Raw genomic sequence first — 22,068 nt, 5'->3', positions numbered from 1 at the left:
GAGGGGGAGGCCCAGACTGCACTGCGGGACGCCCGCAGCCAATGATAGGCCCGCCCCCGACCTCCCATTGGCTTCTGTTGTTAGAGGGCTCTTTCTATTGGCTTCAGTGGAACCGGAAGGCGGAACGATTAGTACGAGAGTAAGCGGCCATTGGTTGACCGCTCTGGCTGTAGAGGCTACGGAGAGTGACGAAGTCGTGCACGCCGAAGCTCGGAGAAGCGCGCCCGGCCCTTTAAGCTGCGCGAAGCTAGGGGCGGCTGCAGAGGGTCTAGGGCCCTGGGTGGTGGGAGGTGAAGGGCGAGGGCGGAGAGGAAAGGGTTTACCTGAAGTGAATTGTAGAAATGAGCGACTGCGTAATTGAAAACATTGAAAATTGTCTCGAATCGTTTTTGGAAATCGTTTGGTTTTAAATTAGAAATTAGAAACAAACAGCTAGTCGCTTCCGTGTCTTAGCACTGAAATTGCTGATTTTCAGGAGGATGTGGAGTAAGTGTACTGATGCTCCTGCCTCGAAGACCTGGCTTTAGTGAAGCACGAAAGCGCCCCGAATTAGGCTTAAAAGTGATTGTTAGGTTTTGGAAGGGGTTTGAGGTGGAATGACATTTGTGGCGCACGTCAGTAACCTACTGAGAGCTGCTTTAAGGCATATTTTCCCTTCAAAAATAATTGACAGTGTATTAAACGGCATTAATTGCGGGAGGCAGGGAAGGTAAAAAGAAAATCCTCTCTGCGATGAAGTTTCTTTCAAGCCTTTCTGAGCCTTCTGATTATCAAGATGGTTTAACACCATACTCCGCTGTTCTCGCCTTTGTTAATTTCTCTAGCACCTTCATTCTGCAGAGAATCTAATTCTTGAAGGCAAAGGCGTTCTAATCAATCTTCTGACCATGAATTACGGTAATTCCGTTTCTTGCTTGACCTTGTTTTCGACTTGCACTGTTTCAAACCTTTCATTTTACCCTGTCAATATATTTTACTTCAAGTTAAAGATTAACCCACCTAAACAATACCATAATTAAATGCAATCGTCTCTATGCGCAATAATCGGTAGAAGATAGTAATCATCTGTTAGTAAAAAAAATTAAGATGAGAAATACCAGAAACTGCACGGAAATAGCTTTTCATTCATTTGTTTAAATCTGCTAATACTCTTCGTTAAACTAGTTCACTGGTTATTACTCCGTTAAAGTTAATACTATGTAGCTCAGTAAACGCATTGATGGATTACTTTTAAAGGAAGTTGCTATAAAGAGTCAAAAAACATCCTGTGACTAGATTAAAAAACAAAAACAAAAAGAGTCTCTCCCCAAATAGTCAAACTGGGGTTTGCTAGCACTCAAGGAGAGCCGAGAATGAAACAATATTTATTCAGCAGCAACAATGTGCTAGTCAGTGTAATATTCTGGCTTCATTCAGGTTCTAGACTGGTATTGTTATTCATCGTTCTACCTGAGGAAACAGATTCTGAAAGGTTAAAGGATCTACCACTAGATACTAAAGTAGTAAGTGGTGGGGTCAGGATTCAAGCCAAGGTCAGCTAAATTCCAGGTTTCAAATTTAAGGCCTTTAACCTGTGTTTCACCTACAGGTTAATAGAGTTGCTGGCAAGCAAGAAAGAATTTAAAAGTTCAGGAGTCTCCACAAAATTGTCTAATTGTATGTAACACATATTCGAGAGCTTTACAATGTACAGTTTTATTCACTCTATCATATTTGGAATAGCAGTGACTATCAATTTATTGGACCTAGGAAAAAAACCAAAATAATTTATAAACCTACAGAAGTTAAGAATCAGTTTACTGAACTAATTTTTAAAAAGGTTATCCCGAAATAGGAGATAATTTCAAATGTTTTTATGTGATTTTACATGGTTTTGATATTTTGATAGGGCTGGAATTTCTTAAGATTATACCATTTGCCATTTCATTTCACTATATACTACATAGAATTCTGCTTTTCAAAAAAAAAAAACTGGGAAACAAAGCCAACAAAATTACATCTTTACATTTCTGCCACTTGAAATTATAAGCAACAGGAACCAGACTTATTATTTTTAAAGATTATGTTTATGAAAAAATTTATGTTAATAATTATTAAGCACTTTGGAGTTTTATTTTTAATGTTTTTGGGCTTATATTGTTATTGCAATATCTCCAGATTTAACTGAATGTTAACTTTTTGCAGGACTCTGATTGCCTTGTTTAATACTATGTGGCAATGAGACAGATGATATTATTTAAAATCTTCCTAGAAATGCTTACCAGTAGACTTATTCCCATTTTGCATATGGGGAAACTTAAGTGTTTGAACAATTTGTTAGAAGCTTCATAAAATTAATAGACTAGTAAGTAGACTTTCCAACTGTAGACAATCCAGAAATTACAATGACTATAATTTAAAATGGGCATACTAGAAATAATCACAACTTAGAAAGTACACCAGCATATAATTATTCTTAGCTAAAGTTCAGTTGTCCATTTAATACAATTCTTAAAAAAAAGAATATATATATAAGAATATATATATATATATATATATATTCTTATATATTTTACCTTTTGTGATAAGTAATACAAAATTTGAAAATCTAACTTTTTGGTGTCCATATTGCTAGAAAATTTTAAATTTATTTATAAATTCCAGGTAAATAGTGGGTTGTCAACACATAATATTAACTTTTAAACATTGTCTAATACACCAGATGTTTAAAAAAATAGAATGGCTTAGGAAAACTTGAGTTGGGTATAAAGAACAGTAAAACTGGGGACACAGAAAGTAGTCTGCTCTTATAAAAACAAATTTAGTCTAATTGATTTTTGTTATTATTTGCCTTTGCAGTACAGAAAGCTGATACTCTTTGACTATTTCTTTAAAGGATAAATCTTATTTGATCACTTGATGAATTACAAGTTAATTATTTTGTTAGTGGAGAAAGAAATAAAGCTATTGAGATGTTTACTAGTATTTTTCTTTCATAATTGGTGAGTAAATCATTAACAGTTTCTCAACTTCTTAGAGTTTATTTGAATTTGGGGGGCTTTTACTTTTGTTTTGCATAGAAAGAACTAAATCAAAAGCTGGTTTAAGCTAGTTTTTAATACATGTTTTCATATTTTGTTACTCCACAATTACATCTTTAAGTAAATTGACCTACAGATCAAATGCTGTCTCCAGCGCAGTAGGACTAACATTGAAGGAAAATGTAATTCTGTTTGTATTCACATTGTTAGATTTGAAAGGGAGAATGTTAGTATAGTTTTCTTAGTAGATAATTGCCTGTTCTCAACTGAAAATAATCCACAGGAGATTCTATTATAATCAGTGACTGTCTTTTTAATTGACGATAAGTATCCTAGGTAAAGAAAAAAGTGTTTTTACTACTTTGGCGTTCTACCTATTTCTCCAGTGAAAACAGGAAAATGGCATAGCAGAACTGCAATGGGAAATTTCTGAGGTAGAAACCTTCGTTCATTCATTAAATACATACTGAGTACTTGGGGAATACAGAGATGAAAAATGAAGTCCTTGTCTTCCAGCTGCCTGCTGTCTAATGAACAAGAAAGATAAGTTTTTCTGATTGCAGGTCATCTATGTAATAAGGGCAATTATAAAGATATACCTAAGGTGCTAAGGGGACTTGAAGAAGGGACTCTTAACTCAGCCTGGTGGCCCAGATATGATTCCCAGAGGAAATAACTCTTGAATTAGAGCTTATGTCACATAAAGCTAACCAGAAATGGGAAGATAAATAAGGTAGAAATAAATCAGTATATACCCAGGCAGGGCAGTGTATGCCCAGAGGCAGGGCAAATCGTTTAGTAAACATCATGGGGGAGGGCATGGGGAAAGGTAGAGCATACACTGAGAGAGGGAGTAGCCCCTTCTCTCTCCATTGTATGGATGGATAGGAGGCAAAGGCTAGAGATGTATAAATGCTTTTTTAAGCTTGTATTTAATCCCAAACACCATAGGTAGTGACTGATGAATTTCTGGACTGATATGGTTTGATCTGCACTTTAGAAAGATTATCCCAGTGGCATCGTGCAGGGTGAGACTAGAAGCAGAAAGGTCAGCTAAGACCTTTAAAACTTCAGGAAGGGGCTAGTAACATAGGCAAGAAATGAGGAGGGCCTGAATCAACTAATATTGATCAAGGGAGCAATATTGACCAATATCAAGTGAGCATCTTCTATTCCTGGCCCTGGGCATACAGTTTTACATACTCACTTTAATCCTTGCTGCAACCCAATTTAATCCTTACTACGACTCTGATTTAGTATTATTTTTGTTATTTGTTTGTTACAGATGAAGCCTGGGGCTGAAAAAGGCTAAGTGCTTTGCCCAGGGTTACAGTTAGGAAATAGCGGAGTAGGGGTTTAAATCCCTGTCTGACTCTAGGACCCGGGCTTTCAACCACCTGTTTTTGTGGTTTATTAATGAATCATCAAATCAGTTTACGGTTTATAACCACATTTTTTTAATGGATATAGAGGAGAACAGAAAATACCAGAGTATATTGTGTACAGGAAGGATAAGTATAATTTTATGAAACTTCTGTTTCAGTGATTCTTATATATCTATAATGTGGTATTACTATGGCTCAAAGTAAAAAGAAAGAAAGTTTGAAAATGACTGTACTATGTTATACTGCAGTTGTAGTAGGGAGAGAAAGAAAATGGGTGTGTACTACCTATGTTATAAGTTTGGGTGACTGATTGTATGTGGGAGGGTGATGGGGAAGAAGAATCCCAGGTTGACCCCAAATTCCTGGAGAAGACGCCTGGTACCCTTCACCAAAGACGGTGAGTACAGAAGGGCAAGTGTGAGATAAAGGACAGTAATAAGTGGTTTGGGGACCATGTTTGAGATACCTTCGGGACATCCAGGTGAAAATGCAGACAGCATTTCTTAGGAAGTTAAACATACATTTATAACATGACCCAGTAATTTCATGCCAAGGTATTTACACTAGAGATATAAAAAAAAAATTTCAAAAAATACTTAATCAATAGTGTTTATAGCAGCTTTATTCATATTAGGCAAAACAGGAAACAACCCAAATATCCATTAACATGAGAATAAAATTTTTAAATCCAGTATTATCCTTACAATGTAATGCTGGTCATCAACAGAATTAACTACTGGTCAACATGGATGAATTTCAAAGGCATGATGTTGAGCAGAAGTCAGACACAAAAGCATATATTCTGTATATTTCCATTAATAATCAGTTAAAAAACAGGCGAAGTTCATCTTAACTGGTGAAAATCAGAACAGTAGACTATGGGGGTGGGGTAGGGACAGACTGGAAAGGAGTGAAAGAGTGATGTGAATATACTATATCTTGACTGAGGAGGTAGTTAAAAGAGTGTTTCCTTTATCAAAACTCATCAAAATTTATAATTAAGATAGGTGTTTTTCACTGTATGTGAACTTTACCTCAATTTTTAAAAATGGCTTAGTAAAAAACAAGAATAGATTGTTTTATATGATAGAAAAATCTAGAAGTAAACCCAGCTCCAAATATGGTTGGATCCAAGTGCTCAATGTTATTGATATTAAAATTTTGTTTTCTCTTTGTCTCTTGCATGTACTTTTTTATGTGTAGGTTTTATGTCAGGCAGGCGTTCCCTGCCAAGTTTGACCACCAAAGCGCCAAACTTACATTCTATTCATCTAGCAACCCCATAGGAAAAAGAACACCTCTTTTCTTATTGGTCCAGCAGAAATCCTGGTATTAACTCTGCTTGTACCTGAACATGAACTAATTACTGTGGCCAAGTGGCTCCTTGGGGTGGGGAGGTGGAAAGGGTATGATCAAGTCACCTGTATTTTTATGTTCACCCAGAGGAGCTGAGAGAGGTGCTTCTCCAAAGGAAAACTGGAATGCCGTTACTAGAAGAAGGAATACGGGACAAAACCAATAGATGTCCCCAAAAGTGATAATAATTTTATTCAAATAGGTTCAGATGGTCTGGTGTTTTTTAAAAATAGGTTCAGATGGTGTGGTGTTTTTTAAAGTTCTTTTTAGAAAAGCACATGTAATTCTAAGTTCCCCAGTCTGTAAATACAGATCAGATCAGCCAAATTTTGTTGTCCTTTGACCCCTTCTGATTTATAGCTGACCCTCCACTGTCAAAAGACTTCCCCACCAGTAATTTATGGGATTTCCCAGAGAGTGTCTCCTACTTACAAACACCATTACCTTCAATGGTAATCCTTCTTAGGAAAGACAATAGGACCACTGCCCTATCATGGTTAGTCTATCCCCTTTCTCTCCAGAACCCGGCAGTTTCCACTGGTGGCTGTGTTACTGATTCACTAAATACCACCACTATGTCCGTGCCAAAGTTGAACTGGAATAGTGCCAGTTACATGCCTATTGCTTCTCAGTTCCTAGCCTGCCTTTCTGTATTCTACTATGTGATGCTGGGACTAGGACTTGGCTAACTGCATTTCCCAGACTCCCTTGTGAGTTGGCTCACTGTCAGGTTCTGGTAGCAGAAGGCATTGGGGAAAGTTTAGAAGGCAGGTGGTGAGGAGAGAGACATTCCTTCTTCATGTCCCTGTTCCTATCCGTATTGCTCCAGCAGCAGAAACAGTTGGCTCTAGTCTGACATGTCTTTTGCTGCTCCTAGGACTAGATACCTAGAGCTCTCTCCTCTGGGTGTAGATACCAGACCTGTGGGGCCTTTTCTCTGAGTCCCTAGGTTCTAGTGACCCCACCTCTCTTTGTTTATTCCTTTAATCCATACAGGTAATTGCTTTTTGCAGTTACAAATATCTGGGTTATCTTGGTGATCCCTTTGTGATCTTTCAGCCTTTCAACACCTGTGTACCAGTTCCCTGTATTAAATACTCTCATTTATTTTTATTTATTTATTTATTGCCGCACAGCACGGCTTGAGGGATCTTAGTTCCCCGACCAGGGATTGAACCCACGCCCTCGGCAGTGAGAACGTGAAGTCCTAACCACTGGACTGCCAGGGAATTCCCAAATACCCTCTATTTAAACCTAGTGGTTTCTATTTTCCCAACAGCATCCTGACCTAGTGTTCTAGAGCCAAGCTTTGGAGGTGAAAGTGATATGCCCCCTTCCTTATGTGTCACTCTCTGTTACATGGATCCCAGTTAAGTGTTTCTTGCTGTTATAGACTGAATGTTTGTGAATCCCTGAAAATTCATATGTTGAAATCTAATCCCCAATGTGATGGTATTAGGAAATGGGGCCTTTAGGAGGTGATCAGGTCATGAGGGTGGAGCCCTCACAAATGGGATTAGTGCTCTTATAAGAAGAGGCCAGAAAGCTAGGACTCTGCCATGTGAGGATACAACGAGACAGCTACCTGCAAACCAGGAAGTGGGTTCTCACCAGACACCAGATCTGCTGCCATCTTGATCTTGACTTCTTAGCTTCCAGAACTGTGAGAAATAAATTAATGTTGTTTAAGCCACCCAGTCTATGGTACAGTATTTTTGTTATAGCAGCCCATGCTGACTAAGACACTCATTATGCCCAGATGTTTTACATAATTTAGTGAAACAGGGCTTTCATTTCTCTTGCCTTATCATACAAACACAGTAGGGAGTTGGACTAGCATGGATTTGAGTGCTCTAGTCAGACTCTACCTTCTCTGACAGCTCTTGATCAAGGTAGCTGTACTTTACCCTTTTCCCCTTGGGAAAGTTCTTTCCCAGGAGGATTCTGAGGTCTACGGCTCAAGCTGAGATCCTCACAGCATGTAAGTATAGCATCTACCATTTATACGGCTCAGTACTGAGGCTGAGTTAACAGACTCAGTGCACACACAGAATATAAATGAGAAGACTGAGTGAATGTGCTCATTATTATGTTTGTAGCCTACACTATTACTTTACCTCCCCCTGCCCCACCCTCCAAAAACATATAAACAATAACAAAGAAAACACTCCACAAAACTTTCCAAGGAGCAACTAACACAGTGGGTGACGCAACGAGCATTAAAATGCCTTGGAGTAGGATCTTAGATTTGTGTAGCATTTTGCATAGCACTTTCACAAAGATTACCTCATTTGATTTTAAAACAACCCTGAGAAATAGAAAGGGCAGATACTTTCCACTTTCAATAGATGAGGAAACTGACCCCAAGGTTAAGTCAGATTTGTCTAATAGACCCATAATGTGAGCCACATGTTTAATTTTAAACTGTCTAGTACTCATGCTAAAATAAGTTTTAGAAAATGGAATTAATTTTTACAATATATCTCATTTAACATAATATATCCAAAGTATTATCATTTTCAACATGCAATCGATATTTTAAAATAATTTGATATTTCACATTTTTTTCTACTAAGACTTTGACACTTAGGTGTCTATTTTACAGTTACAACACATCTCAGACCAGCCACACTTCAAGTACTCAACAGTGGGTTGTGGCTACCCTATTGGGCAATATAGGGTTAGACTATTTACCCACAGGCATGTAATAGGAAGGTAGTCAGCTTCTGAAAAGGGAAATAATAGTCTGAAAACTTAAAGACCTGAATTTTAGACATGACTCAGCCTCTTACTCGTTGTGGGATAGAGGACAAGGAATTCTTCTTCTTTAAAACAAAGCAAATGGCATTAATCATTTGTCTTTACTTCCTTCCCAGTCTTCCTCTTTCCCCCATACACACATCAGAACCCTTTCCTCAAGGGAAATCTTGAATGGAAGGCCAATATTTAAAACATAAGATGTGCTTCTCTGTTGAAGGAGGAATGCCAATGGGGAGGGAGGGGTACAAGTGGCTCACAACCTGCTTAGCATACACATGTGTTTGTGCATACACACACACACACACACACAGAGCATCTTCTGAGGGGACTTGGATGAACCCCTTGGGCATATCTGAAACCCTTGGAGGAAATCACCTCTAAGTTCTTCTCATTTTAAAGTCTATGATTCCATGGGTACAACTCCACTCAGGTATGGTTGACTCTTTCAGCCACTGTTTAGTTTAAGATTTAACCAAGAAAAAGAAAGTACTATTGTGAGTACAGTACAATCCACAGACATCATTATATTTGTGTTTGAGTCACATTTTTAGTTTCATAGAATCGTCAATTTTCATAAATGGAAGGGGGTCTTTAAGATCAATTATTCAAGTGGCTTTCTGATTTTTTTCCCGTAGTAATAGAAGCTTCTTTTCAAACAGTAGGTTACACAGAAATCTAAAATATACTCTATGAGAAAAAGGAACCCTTCTACGCTGTTGATGGGAATGTAAATTGGTATAGCCACTATGGAAAACAGTATGGAGGTTCCTTATAAAACTAAAAATAGAGTTATCATATGATCCAGCAATCCCACTCCTGGGCATATATCCAGAGAAAACTATAATTTGAAAAGATACATGCACCTCAATGTTCATGGCAGTACTATTTACAATAGCCAAGACATGGAAACAACCCAAGTGTCCATTGACAGACGAATGATTAAAGAAGATGTGATACATATATACAATGTGCTCAGCCATAAAAGAGAATGAAATAATGCCATTTGCAGCAACATGGATGGACCTAGAGATTATCATACTAAATGAAGTAAGCCAGACAAAGACAAATATCATATGATACCATTTATATGTGGAATCTAAAAAAAAAAAAAACAAATGAGCTTATTTACAAAACAGAAAGAGACCCACAAACATAGAAAATAAACTTATGGTTACCAAAAGGGAAGGGGGGGTGGATAAATTAGGAGGATGGGATTTACATATATACACTACTATACATATAATAGATAATCAACAAGGACCTACTGTATAGCACAGGGAACTCTACTCAATGTTATGTAATAATCTATAAGGGGAAAGAATCTGAAAAAGAATATATATATGTATAATTGAATCAGCGTGCTGTATACCTGAAATTAACATGACATTGTAAATCAACTGTACTTCAATTTTAAATAAAGGAAAAAATATATATATATATACTCTATGATAGAGTCAGGATAGCCGTGCAAAGGGAAAGTGCATGTGAGGATCTCCCAAACCCCTCCCAGAAGCAGGCCCCCAAGAATCCTCTCTCAAATCACCAGGGCAAACCAACACAGAATTTTAACAACCAAAGTTTAAGTCCAGTTCCAACCCCTTCATCCCATGAGGAAACTGAGGTCTTGTGAGGTGCTTGGAGTCCCAGGGCAAGCTGGTGTCAGAGCTGCCACAGAAACCAATCAATGACCTGCGAGAGCTCGCTGGTACTGGCTCCCAAGAGCCACCTGTTAACACTTTCAGAAAGTTTCTAAGCCAGCTGACATCACGACAGTATCTGGAAATCAGGCATGGAGAAAATATTTAAACCACAGAAATCAGCAAACGCTACAAATCAGGGCTTTCCCCAGAGAACCGGTTGTTATACCTTGACCAGCACACCTCCCAACCCAGAGTTTGCAAGTCCAGGTCTTTATACGCTAGGCAGCAACCTGAGAATAAAACGCACTCATTGTCGCTTTATAGGAAACAAAATTTTAAGTTAATAAAAAATTTAAAATAGTAAATATTGTCTGTTCATGAAGAAGAACTTAATACCTAGCAATGTATCTCAATATTTACCACTTTCTATTGTCCTGTGGGTACTGGTCCCATGCAGTCTTTTCAGCTGTTATTTGGAGATTTCAGCTACTTTGGGGATTGAGGGTTTTTTTGTTTTTTGTTTGTTTGTTTTGACAGAGCCGCGTGGCATGCGGGCTCTCACTTCCCGGACCAGGGATCAAACCGGAGCCTCTGCGGGGTCTTAACCACTGACCAGGCAAGTGAAAGCTTTAGAACATTAGTTAAAATTAAAGTCTAAAAATAAGGAGAACAAATGAAACTATCGAAATCGCCGTTTGAGTAGCGAATGATCTGATATACCTCCTCTCAGTCTCCCTCTGGTTCTATTTCTGGCTAAGAAGGTATTTAAAGGTCAGTGTAAACAACCGCTGGTCTCCAAGCTTCTCAGCTGGCCTCGTGCCTCCATCTATTTAATCCTCCCAACCGAACTTCTGATTTATCATTTTAACAATAACCCTTTCCCTCTGCCTCTTCCTCCCCTCCCTTCGTGGCTTTTCTTTCAGTCCTTTGTGGCTCCGCTCTCCTCCCTGGCCTGTTTGGACATGCTTGTGATGTCAGATGCCTGCACTTGAGCTGTCCTTTTGTATCCATGGTGATGGAAGAAAAATAAGCTGCTTTGCAGTGATTTGAACTTTAATCCGTTCAAATGATGCATGCTTTATTACTCAGGTGATTTTTTTCCCCCAATACTTTTGGACCACTGAAATCTTGAATTATTAAAGAAGAATTAACATGCTTTCTCTTTTCTTTCTTTCCTTTTTTTTTTTTTTTAACCTTTTTGCCTCGGTAAATTCGTATACTCTTTTTGATCTCAGCAACTGCAATTTTTTCTTGATAATTAAATCAATAGGAAAATAATTTCAAAAATATGATTCCAAAGGAAAAGGAATTATTAAAAGATATTTAAAGTTTCTTCTCACTACATGTATATAAGGAACTTATATTAGGCTAAGTAAAGTTTGGAGAACCTACATAACACTAGGGAAAACATGAGCAAACTGTAAAACATTTACAAAGTAGTACTGCCCAAAATGTTGGCCTCTTAATACTAGTGGCACATGAAATCACTTCAGTGGTCTACAGGTATAGTCTTACATAACTGGCTTCCAATCTTTCTGAATTAAGGAAACAGAAAATCTCAGCCTGGTGGCAGTTTTTAGCACTTTGCTAATACTTGCTGATCATTTTTTTAAAAACAGCAAATGTTGGCGAGGATGTGGAGAAAAGGGAACCCTTGTACACTGTTGGTAGGAATGTAAATTGGTGCAGCCACTGTGGAAAACAGTATGGAGATTTCTCAAAAAACTAAAAACAGAACTACCTTATGAGCCAGCAATTCCACTCCTGGGTATATATCCAAAGAAAACAAAAACACTAATTTGAAAAGATACATGCACCCCAATGTTCACAGCAGCATTATTTGCAATTGCCAAGATAAGGAAGCAACCTAAGTGTTCATCAACAAATGAATGGATAAAGAAGATATGGTATGTATGTACAACGGAATTCCCCTCACCCATAAAAAAGAATGAAAGTTTGCCATTTGCAGCAACATGGATGGACTTGGAGGGCATTATGTTAAGAGAAATGTCAGACAGAGAAAGACAAAAACTATATGATATCACTTATATGTGTAATCTAAAAATATAAACTAGTGAATATAAGAAAAAGGAAACAGACTCACAGATATAGGGAACAAACTAGTGGTTTCCAGTTGGGAGAGGGAAAGGGGGTGGGGCAAGATAGGGGTAGGGGATTAAGAGGTACAAACTATTAGGTATAAAATAAGCTATAGGGATATATTGTACAACACAAGGAATATAGCCAATATTTTATAACAACTATAAATGGAGTATAACCTTTAAAAATCGTAAGTCACTATATTGTATACCTGTAACATATAATACTGTACACCAACTATACTTCAATTAAAAAAAAAGAAAAAAAGAACAGAAAAAAAAAAGAACCCATAAAAATCTGGCACTCAATCATCAGTGTAACCAGAGGTGAGTAAGCCTTGGGAAAAACATTAATCTCATATGAAATATCCAGAATAGGCAAGCTCAGAGAGACAGATAGTGGAACCGAGGTAGCCAGCAGCAAAAGGGCAGGGAGGGAATGGGAGTTACCGTCTAATGGATACAGAATTTTTGTTTAAGACGATGAAAACCTTCTGGAAATAGACAATGGTGATGGTTATACATTTGAATTTACTTAGTGCCACTGAACTGTACACTTAAAATGGTAAAGTTTATATATATTTATGTGTATTTTGCTACAATTTTTAAAAATATTGCAATTCATGGCTGTTCTTATCCTTGGTGAAAGAAGTTTTAGTGAACCGGCATGGGCAGAAGCTAGTGATAGGTCACGATCTAGCATTAGAGTTTAGGGAAGCTGACATGCACAGGATGCCCTTCCTGAAAATTCAGAGGCAAAGCAGGACACCCAGGGCAAGTCCAGGCTGTGGATGAGCAGCAGTAACAATGCAATTCACCATACTGGATCCCGAGATAAGAACGAGGGACCTGGCTGTGAAAGCTCAGGTGAGAAATCAGACAGCAGGGAGCAAGATGCCACTTGTCCTGTTTGGCATCCTGGAACTCTACTTCTTCTTGTCAAAGGCATAGTGGCCAGTTGCCTGCCCTTAGTGACAGGACAAGAGTGGGGTTAAGGTCATGGTATCCTGGACCAGGTAGAAGGTTAGGGAGAACAGGGTAGCCATTTCATACGCTTTGGTCCAGTCTATAACACCAACATTAATAACTGGGAACAGATGCCAGGCAGACTCTGACACTAGGACAATACCTAAGACATTTAAGAAAACTGCAAGAGTTGGATGAATTGAGAAGACCTTTTTTTCAGATAATACAAATAGTGGGATAAAAGTTATTAAACTTGAAAGTGTCTCTAGTCTTCCCCTTACCCACTTCCTGCTTAGTGAAATGTTGCATGGGAGTTTTTCCTGTTAGTCCAGAATTGTGGCTACTGCCCAAAGCTGAGATCATTCTCTAAAGAGCCGTAAATAATTAGGACTCAAAACCTTTTACAAGGGCTTATTAAAAAGTATAGAAGCAATCTTACCATTACCAACCACCACCCTAGGAAACTCCTTTCTTTGCCTTCATCTCACCAAAGGGAAGGCCTTTGGGCCTTTGGGCCTCACCAAAGGGGTGAGGGGAAGAAGTCCAGGAGAACAATTCACAGGTAACTTGAAGAAGAGGAGACTAGCATCTCGCTCCCTGACTGACGCCTGCTAAGTTGCAGCCCCTTTGTAACTTTGTGCTGCCATTGGAATAAGGCATTTGAGATGGCTTTGGGAGTGTCTTCCATTGTTTATGGGGCATGCATAGAGACTAATGTCCATTTCTAGTCTAGAAATGTCTGAAGCTGAGAGTAGAAAAACCACTCCCAATAAGGCTTGAAGATACAGTATGCCTAGAAGGTGAAGGCTCCTGCCCCCCCCCAATCAGTTGGCCATGATTTTAAAGGACATGGCAGGGACACCCGAAGTCTCACTATTCCAGGGAAGGAGTGGAGAGTTAGAGGAGAAGCAGAAGAGCAGGGGGCTGCCCCGGAGGCAGATGTGTGGTAGATGCACAACCCAGAGAAGCTGGGAGGGCAAACAGCTGGGCGACCTGAAGGAAGTCTAGTTTGCCCTTCTCTTCCCCACAGCAACAGGGGGGACCTGGGAAAAGCTGAGCATTGCCCCAAGGGACCCACACTTCACCTGTCTGGAGACCGTCTCATCCTCTGAGGCACTGGCGTCGGACAAGAACACGACCAACCAGAGAGAGACAAGCGATGCCTCCCCACCTGTGACCCGTGGGCCACTCACAAAAGGAGGTGGATGCTGACGGCCTCCATTGTCCAGAGCCAGCCGTACGGCCTCCCCTACTTCTGTTGTGTTCAGAGTTCCAGCTTCCACTGTACGAGGGAAGGAAAAGAAATTGAATCAGAAATGAGACTGAAGGTTTAAAACTAGACTATACTTCAAAACCTGCAAGTAACCACAGTGTTATGGAATCTGTCCAAGAGGTTAATCCGGAATTGAAGAGAGCATAGTTGAAAGCAGTGATACTGTTGTAGTTTTGAATATTGAGACAGCTTAATTAACATACAGAATCAAACTCTGTACACAATTTTATATGTGATTTTTTTCACTTATAACAATTTTCTCATCATCTTCAAAAAATCTCCACACGCTCAAAAAAACTTTATAAATATTATTTATAATAGCTGCATATTTCCATTTTACAGCTATGTCACAAGTTTTTAACCATTACTCTGTTGCAGGACATAGATGTTGCTTTCAAATTTGAAGAATTGAATTATAATATTTATTTGTTCTTTTAATGTGATTATTTTTATCATTATTAAATATCCACTGACTACCTAGTAATTCATTAGAACAGTTTGGGGTATCAGTAAGCCAGCCAGGAGTTTCCATGATGTGTTTACTAAGCTGGCAGCATTACACGTTTTATCCTTCTAGTGTTTGCCAATTGTGTGGAGCTGATGGCTGCAGTCCTACAGGATATGACATGTCTCTCTGCCTTTTAGAATATAAGCACCACAAGGGTGGGTGTTTGTCACTGTTTCATCCTCTGTCGTATGCCTGGTACCTTGAACAGGGCCCAATAAGTACTTAAGTACAGGGTGCTAAATAAGTACTTAAAAATAAATTAATGTAGTTTTAAGTAGGAATGGGACATAATTACTCCTCAATTTCCCTTCAGTTTTTGCAGGGTGCATTTATGGGAACCACACAGGAGGTAGTTAGGATAAGAATGGATCTAAGAGAAGAAAATGGGAGGAGGCAGAGCCACTAGCAGAAGACAAAGGGGAAGAGGGAGCTTCGGGTCCTGGCATCTGAATAAATATTGACATGATCCTACGTGATGTGATCTTGTTTGTATTAAGAGCTAAATTAAGTTAATTCAATTAGTAAGATATTAGGCTTATCATAATATGGCTGAAACCACCCAATGCCATACAGGGGAAGTTATTCCTAGTGTTGCCAAGTAGTGGACTGAACATACGTATCGAACCCCCTGCTCCCTAAAGCCCCAGGGAAATAACAGAAGACCCATCACATAGATTTTTTAAAAACATTTTTGAAGATTAAAAACATAATATATCTCCACGGGATGGAGGTAGCTAGCAGCTGACCAGAAGTTTGCAGAAGTCCTAGAAGACAGAAACTAATTAGGATCAGACTGAAGGGGCAAAGAGAGGAGTGAAAAACTACAGTCCAGAAGTTCATAGGTAAGAGGAGTCCTTTCTAAAGGAGGCCCAGAGAAATTCCAAGTTCAGAGGCAACACTGGCAAAAGTCAGTTCAGGATGGATGGGGATATTTTCAGTGTAACTAATTAAATAAGTACTGAGAGGACTTCCCTGGTGGTGCAGTGGTTAAGAATCCGCCTGCCAATGCAGGGGACATGGGTTTGATCCCTGGTCCGGGAAGATCCCACATGCCGTGGAGCAACTAAGCCCGTGCGCCACAACTACTGAGCCTGCGCTCTAGAGCTCGTGAACCACAACTACTGAACCCCTAGAGCCCGTGCCCTGCCGCAAGAGAAGCCACTGCAATGAGAAGCCCATGCACCGCAACGAAGAGTAGCCCCCGCTCACTGCAACTAGAGAAAGCCCGCGCGCAGCAACGAAGACCCAATGCAGCCAAAAATAAAAATAAATAAATAAATAAATTTAAAAATAAATAAATAAATAAGAAGTACTGAGACTGTTGGGTCCTCCCCACTCCCTTTTCCCTCTCTTTCCCCTGGGTTTATATTTCCAAACTCAACCTATAAACACAGCATGGAAGATCTCCTTAAAGCCACGAGACAATATCAACATTATAAATGTCAACAATTTTAAAAATTTAACAAAACTCAGGAAGGACAAAGGCAGAGTATCTGTAGGTGTTCTAATTTCCTCATCTTTCATGACAAGTTGATGAATACTACCTAAAATTAATAAGTCAAGAAATACAAGTGACGCTGTACACCTGGAACTAACACAACATTGTAAATCAACTATACTTCAATTTAAAAAAATTAAAAATTAAAAAAAAATTTTAAATAAAAAAAATAAATAAAAGAAATAGAAGTGAAATGTATTATTTGAGGTTAGGGAGTAACCACCACAAACAAACAAAAATCTCTTACAAACAGTGAGTAGACTACTGATGAAAATGATTATCCCCGGGAAGTGACACTTGGCATAGGAGGTGGGGGGAGTGGCAAGAAGAAGAAGTTTGTATAATTTACAAAGTTTGTATAATTTAAAAGGTTTTCTAAGTTTTTATATTGCTTTAATAAAAACAAATGTTTAAATGCTTGGTAAGAGGAAAACAGAAAAAATACACTAAAATGTTAATAGTGGTTGTTTTTGAATCATAAGAATTATGGACAATTTTGGATTTTCTACAATTCTACATTTTCCAAGCTTCCTATCTCTATTTCTTCTGTCATAGAGAAAAAATCATTATTAGGAAAATGTCATGCCTACCGTATAGCCCAGGGAACTATACTCAATATTTTATAATAACCTACAAGGAAAAAGAATCTGAAAAAGAACAGAGCTATATATACGTATAACTGAATCACTTTGTTGCACACCTGAAACTAATACAACACTGTAAATCAACTATACTTCAATAAAAAATAAAATTAAAATTAAAAAAGCTTTTTAAATAAAAATTTTAATTAAAAATAAATTTTAAAAAATTTTTAAAGAAAAAAATAGGCTCTCAAAACACACAAAGTAATGACCATGGGTTTGCTGTAAAGTATTATACATGCAGATAAAGAATTTAAAATAACATGTATCTGAAGGGAGGAGGCCAAGAGGGAAGGCTGGACTTTGCAACTACTGGTAGCAGGAAGAGGCAAACACTGGACCTGAAGAGAGGAGGCTGGCACTGGTTTCAGAAAGGAATGATTTCTGCACGTAATAGGAGGACGTAAAATGATTTCTGCACGTACACAAAATGGAGGGTTTGACCAGCCATGGGTTTACTGAGCCACTCATGGACTTTCCCCCACTGAGATCCTCTGCTTCTCTAGATTTTTCTGTAGGATGAGACATGCATATCCATTTTCCTCCCTTATTTAAAACAACCAAGAGAAAAACCTGACCGCTGCAGAGACCACCAATGAGACCCTCCCCATTAGGACATACTCTTCCTGGAGCTGCTGCTTCCTGCTTTTGCACTGGTGGTCCTGTCTCACACAAACCGGACATGATCTTACAGAGTTAGCTCCACGACCACCTGACGGCTGTTCCTACAAGCAGTCAAGTCAAGACCATGCAGGCTAAGGTCTTCTGTGGGGATGGTCACCACATATGGTGTGGTTAGTGCAGAATATTATCAGAAAGTAACTGATTACCATAGTGGGTGCCTTTTCTAGCAGTCTCCATGCTGGCACAACTATCAGTGCCTCCAGCAAACCTGTCTTACAGGGACTTCAATATCATGACCATGGCGTCTATCTCTAAGCCTTTCTTTTAATACTTTTTCTGCCAATGTCCCAGAAGAGCATATTGTTTCAGGCAATATCCAGCAAAGATTTTCTACAAAAGTCAGTAGTCAAAGATGCAGTGTTAATTGAACATCAAAAGGGAAGCATGCCAGCCTACTACAGAGAAAGAGGCCCTTTAGAAATATCTATCATTTCAAGGCACCCTGATGAAGGCCAATTGAGAATATTTTTGCAATGTTTCAAAATTTGAAGGACTATTTACGTTTTTCCCCCATTGCCAAGACTTTTATTTATTTTTAATTTTTTTATTAAGGTATAGTTGATGTACAACATTATGTAAGTTTCAGGTGTACAACATAGTGATTCACAATTTTTAAAGGTTTTACTCCATTTATAGTTTATAAAATAATGGGGAATGTTACTTTTTTGAAGGACTTTTTTTACAGATCCTCTGGTGTGATTTTTTCATTGCAGGCTATAAAGAGATTTCGAATTACGTGCAAGTTCTTAGGAGTTACCAAGCCTCACCCCTCAAATTCTTTGCTATATGATGGAGCAGTAGAAGCTATTGAAATATTAAGGGAGTCATGGCTACCTTCTCAGTGGTTTATCTAAATGTCAGCTGGGATTCTTTTGGCCAAGATCTTGCTTCTCAAAGTGGAGTTCACAAACAAGCAGTGTCAGTATCTCTGCACATCACTTAGAATCTCAGGCCCCACCCCAGACCTACAGAATAAAAACCTTCATCCAGGTGATTTGTACACACAGTAAAGTTTGAAAAGTACTGGTTTAGGAGAATCCAAGGCTGCTTTGGGAATGTTCTCAGCTGTCAAAACAGAGGATCTACATCTATGAATTTTACGACTAACTTCTGAGCATGCTCTAATGGTTATTTGATATTTAAAGTAGGTTACATGATTCTCACAATGATTGCAGTATTTCAGATGGCAGTTACTCTAAGCATGAGATGCTATGCCAAAAGGTTTGCAATCAACCCCTCATTGCCTTGGTGATTCAGACTCTTTTAATTGTGTTGCACTAGACCAGAGAGACTCCCATCTCCCAAAGAGTATTCAGTTTGGGTATGGAAGCCACTTCTCAGTCACTGCTGGAATTTTCCTTTGAGAAGCATTTATAGAGTCTACACAACCGAGTGAAGAAAGAAAAGATGGAGTTCACAGCTGATGCAAGTCAAGCAACAAAGTTCTAGTTTTACCATCTAATCTGCCATGGCCTCTGAGTTCATACCTGCCTGTCCCAATGTCACTCTGATCAAAATTACAGAATGTTGAGGAAGATGGTGTTTGTATGTTTTCTTACACGTGGAAATATTTTGCAAGACTGGATTCCAATGAACCTCTTCAAACTCACAACAAAACCTCAGTTTTAGACAAGATACACACATGTTCAGAAGAACTGAGTGCAAAAGAAAAAGGTTACCATCTAAATAAAGATAATCCATACTTGTGGCCCAGTGAAAAGAAGGGACCCAAAAATTCAGTGTATGTTTTGGTTTGTTTGGTTTCTTTCTTTTTTTTTTTTTACCACGTGGACAAGCATGCAAACATGATGTATCAAAAATAAGAAGGGTGACTTTTGCAGCCATGATGGACGGAAACCATCAGAATTCCAAAGATCCTGGACTTAATCTTGTAACACTGAGCCATTTTCCTTCCTCTTCCATTAAGTATCTTTGATAATGAACAGGTTTCTGAGAAAATTATAAGGTCTGGTCCCATTTTTTAAGGACTCTTCTTCATTCTGAAGAAATGCTACAGTTATTGTTCAGAAGCTATTATGTACCATCCATTTCTTTTCTTTTTTTTTTTTTTAAATGGATTTATTTATTTATTTTATTTTTGGCTGCGTTAGGTCTTCGTTGCTGCATGTGCAGGCTTTCTCTAGTTGCGGTGAGCGGGGGCTACTCTTCGTTGCGGTGCGCGGGCTTCTCATTGTGGTGGCTTCTCTTGTTGTAGAGCACAGGCTCTAGGCACGCGGGCTTCACTAGTTGTGGCTCGTGGGCTTAGTCGCTCCACTGCATGTGGTATCTTCCCAGACCAGGGCTCGAACCCATGTCCCCTGCTTTGGCAGGCAGATTCTTAACCACTGCGCCACCAGGGAACTCCCTCATCCATTTCTTTTTTTTTTTTCCCTCATCCATTTCTTAATGGTCATTTTAAATTATGTGGTCAATTGAGCTGTGTTGAGCTCATGAGTATAATTTTCAATGGTCTTTGAAGAGGCAAGTGACCTGTCTTTCCCTCTTATTTTTCCTGTTGTGACCATAGTAGGTATATCAATACTATGTCATTATGATAGCTGTCTAATGTATAATAAAAAATTAAATAGGAATTTCTGGAAGTGTCTAGAAGCTTTTTGTATATAAGAAATTCCAGGGGTGGGAGAGAGACAAAATTTTTAAATCACAAAGTTTGTGCTAAGGACATAATATGTGCAAAAATATTAATAGAGCCTTTCTAATCTTCTTTTGACAAGTTCTACTGGCAGTCATTTGAGAATTCTTGTTTCTGAAGTATTCTTTGAAATTCAATAGAGGACTTATTGAGGAGTCTGCAACAGGGAATAAAGAATGCTGACTTGAAATCTGTAAGTCAAATGTACTTTCCTCTCATTCCTAAAATTCAGTCCATCAGAGTATTAGTCAAAAATATAAAATGGAATAACTTTCCTACTGCAGAGTGGTGTGGTTAATAGCACAGACTTTGAGGTCAGAGGTCAGAGAGACTTGGCTCTGTCACTCAGAAGCTGCAAACTGGGGCAAGTTACTCAAATGCTCTAAGTTTTAGCTTCCTTACTTGTAAAATGGAAACCAAAATGTCCACTTCCTCAGACTTTTTTGAAAATTAAATAACATAATTGTTTAGTAAACCCCAAGTAAACCTCAGTGAACATAGGTATTATATTATTATTAGGTACCTGGTAATATCTAGTTGGACAATGAAAGAGATAGATATTATTATATAGATAAATATTGTTATTACAGATATTGTTATCAGATATCTACCAATATCTGGCTAGATAATGTAGAAGACAAGATAGTTCATTCACAATAGTTACATTTCATGACCTACATAAAGAAAAAGCTAAAAATATACCATGTCCCTGGAAAGGAAAACTGAATAATTTAAAGGTGTCAAATCATCCCAAATTGATTTATAGGCTCACTGATAGTCCAAAACCATTTAAAAAATTTTTTCAAAAGAATCTTACAACATATTTAGATGAATAAACATGCAAAGTAAGTTTAAAAATGAAAAATAATAATTATGAGGAGAAATATAACATGTTCAAACATTAAAATGTTGGAGTGCTACCACAATTTTTATCATAGTACTAACACAAATTAAAATATATGATAAGGAAAACTTCTCAAATCAAAAAAAAGAAAGAATTATTCATTAAATGACTCTAGGGAAAGTCACAGGCTTAGAGATCACTATTTATAACCCATACCTTTTACTATTTCATTAAATGCATACCAAATGAATTTACAAAATTCAAAATATAAAAAGCAAGCATAAAATGAAATATCAGATTTCTGCAAGGAGGAAGCTTTCTAAAATTAAAAATAGTGAAAGAAGTCTCCAGTAAACATATAAACAAAAGATATGAATAGACAGTTGCCCAAAGAGAAATTAATGCATGTTAGAAATATAGAAAAGTCTGACATCATTAGAAGGCTTTAAAATTTTTTCAGAATGAAATGATTAAATCCAAGTAGATTCCATTTTCATCTCTCCACTTATTTCTTATTTCAAGAATAAAAATACTGAATGCTGGTAAGGAGGTATTAAAACAGGCACTCTCAGACTCTCTGGTAGTATAAACTGGTTTAAACCATTTTGTTAGTAGTACATCAAAAATCTTAAAATGACTGTATCTCCCAACCCAATAATTCCACTTTTAGAATTATTCTCCTTGAAGAAATTCCTGTATACAAAACTTATAATGTGCAAATGTACAATAATCACAAAAGTA

At 38.1% G+C, this 22,068-nt stretch overlaps 2 long non-coding RNA genes across 2 annotated transcripts in view; one reads left to right on the top strand and one right to left on the bottom strand.

The window, feature by feature from the left end:
* The first annotated feature begins 56 nt into the window (after positions 1–56).
* On the top strand, positions 57–21,444 carry LOC309666683. Its single transcript, XR_014267239.1, has 2 exons — positions 57–5,963; positions 5,995–21,444. It is a non-coding gene; the product is annotated as an uncharacterized lncRNA (long non-coding RNA).
* The window catches only part of LOC309666675, a 31,989-nt gene continuing 16,743 nt past the window's right edge, over positions 6,823–22,068 (bottom strand). The window contains exon 2 of the long non-coding RNA XR_014267231.1: positions 6,823–14,508. This is a non-coding gene — a long non-coding RNA (uncharacterized lncRNA). The remainder of the gene's footprint in view (positions 14,509–22,068) is intronic.

This window comes from Balaenoptera physalus (assembly GCF_965194825.1).
Source record: "Balaenoptera physalus genome assembly, chromosome: 9".
NCBI lineage: Eukaryota > Metazoa > Chordata > Mammalia > Artiodactyla > Balaenopteridae > Balaenoptera > Balaenoptera physalus.
This window is presented reverse-complemented; position numbering and strand designations above follow the sequence as displayed.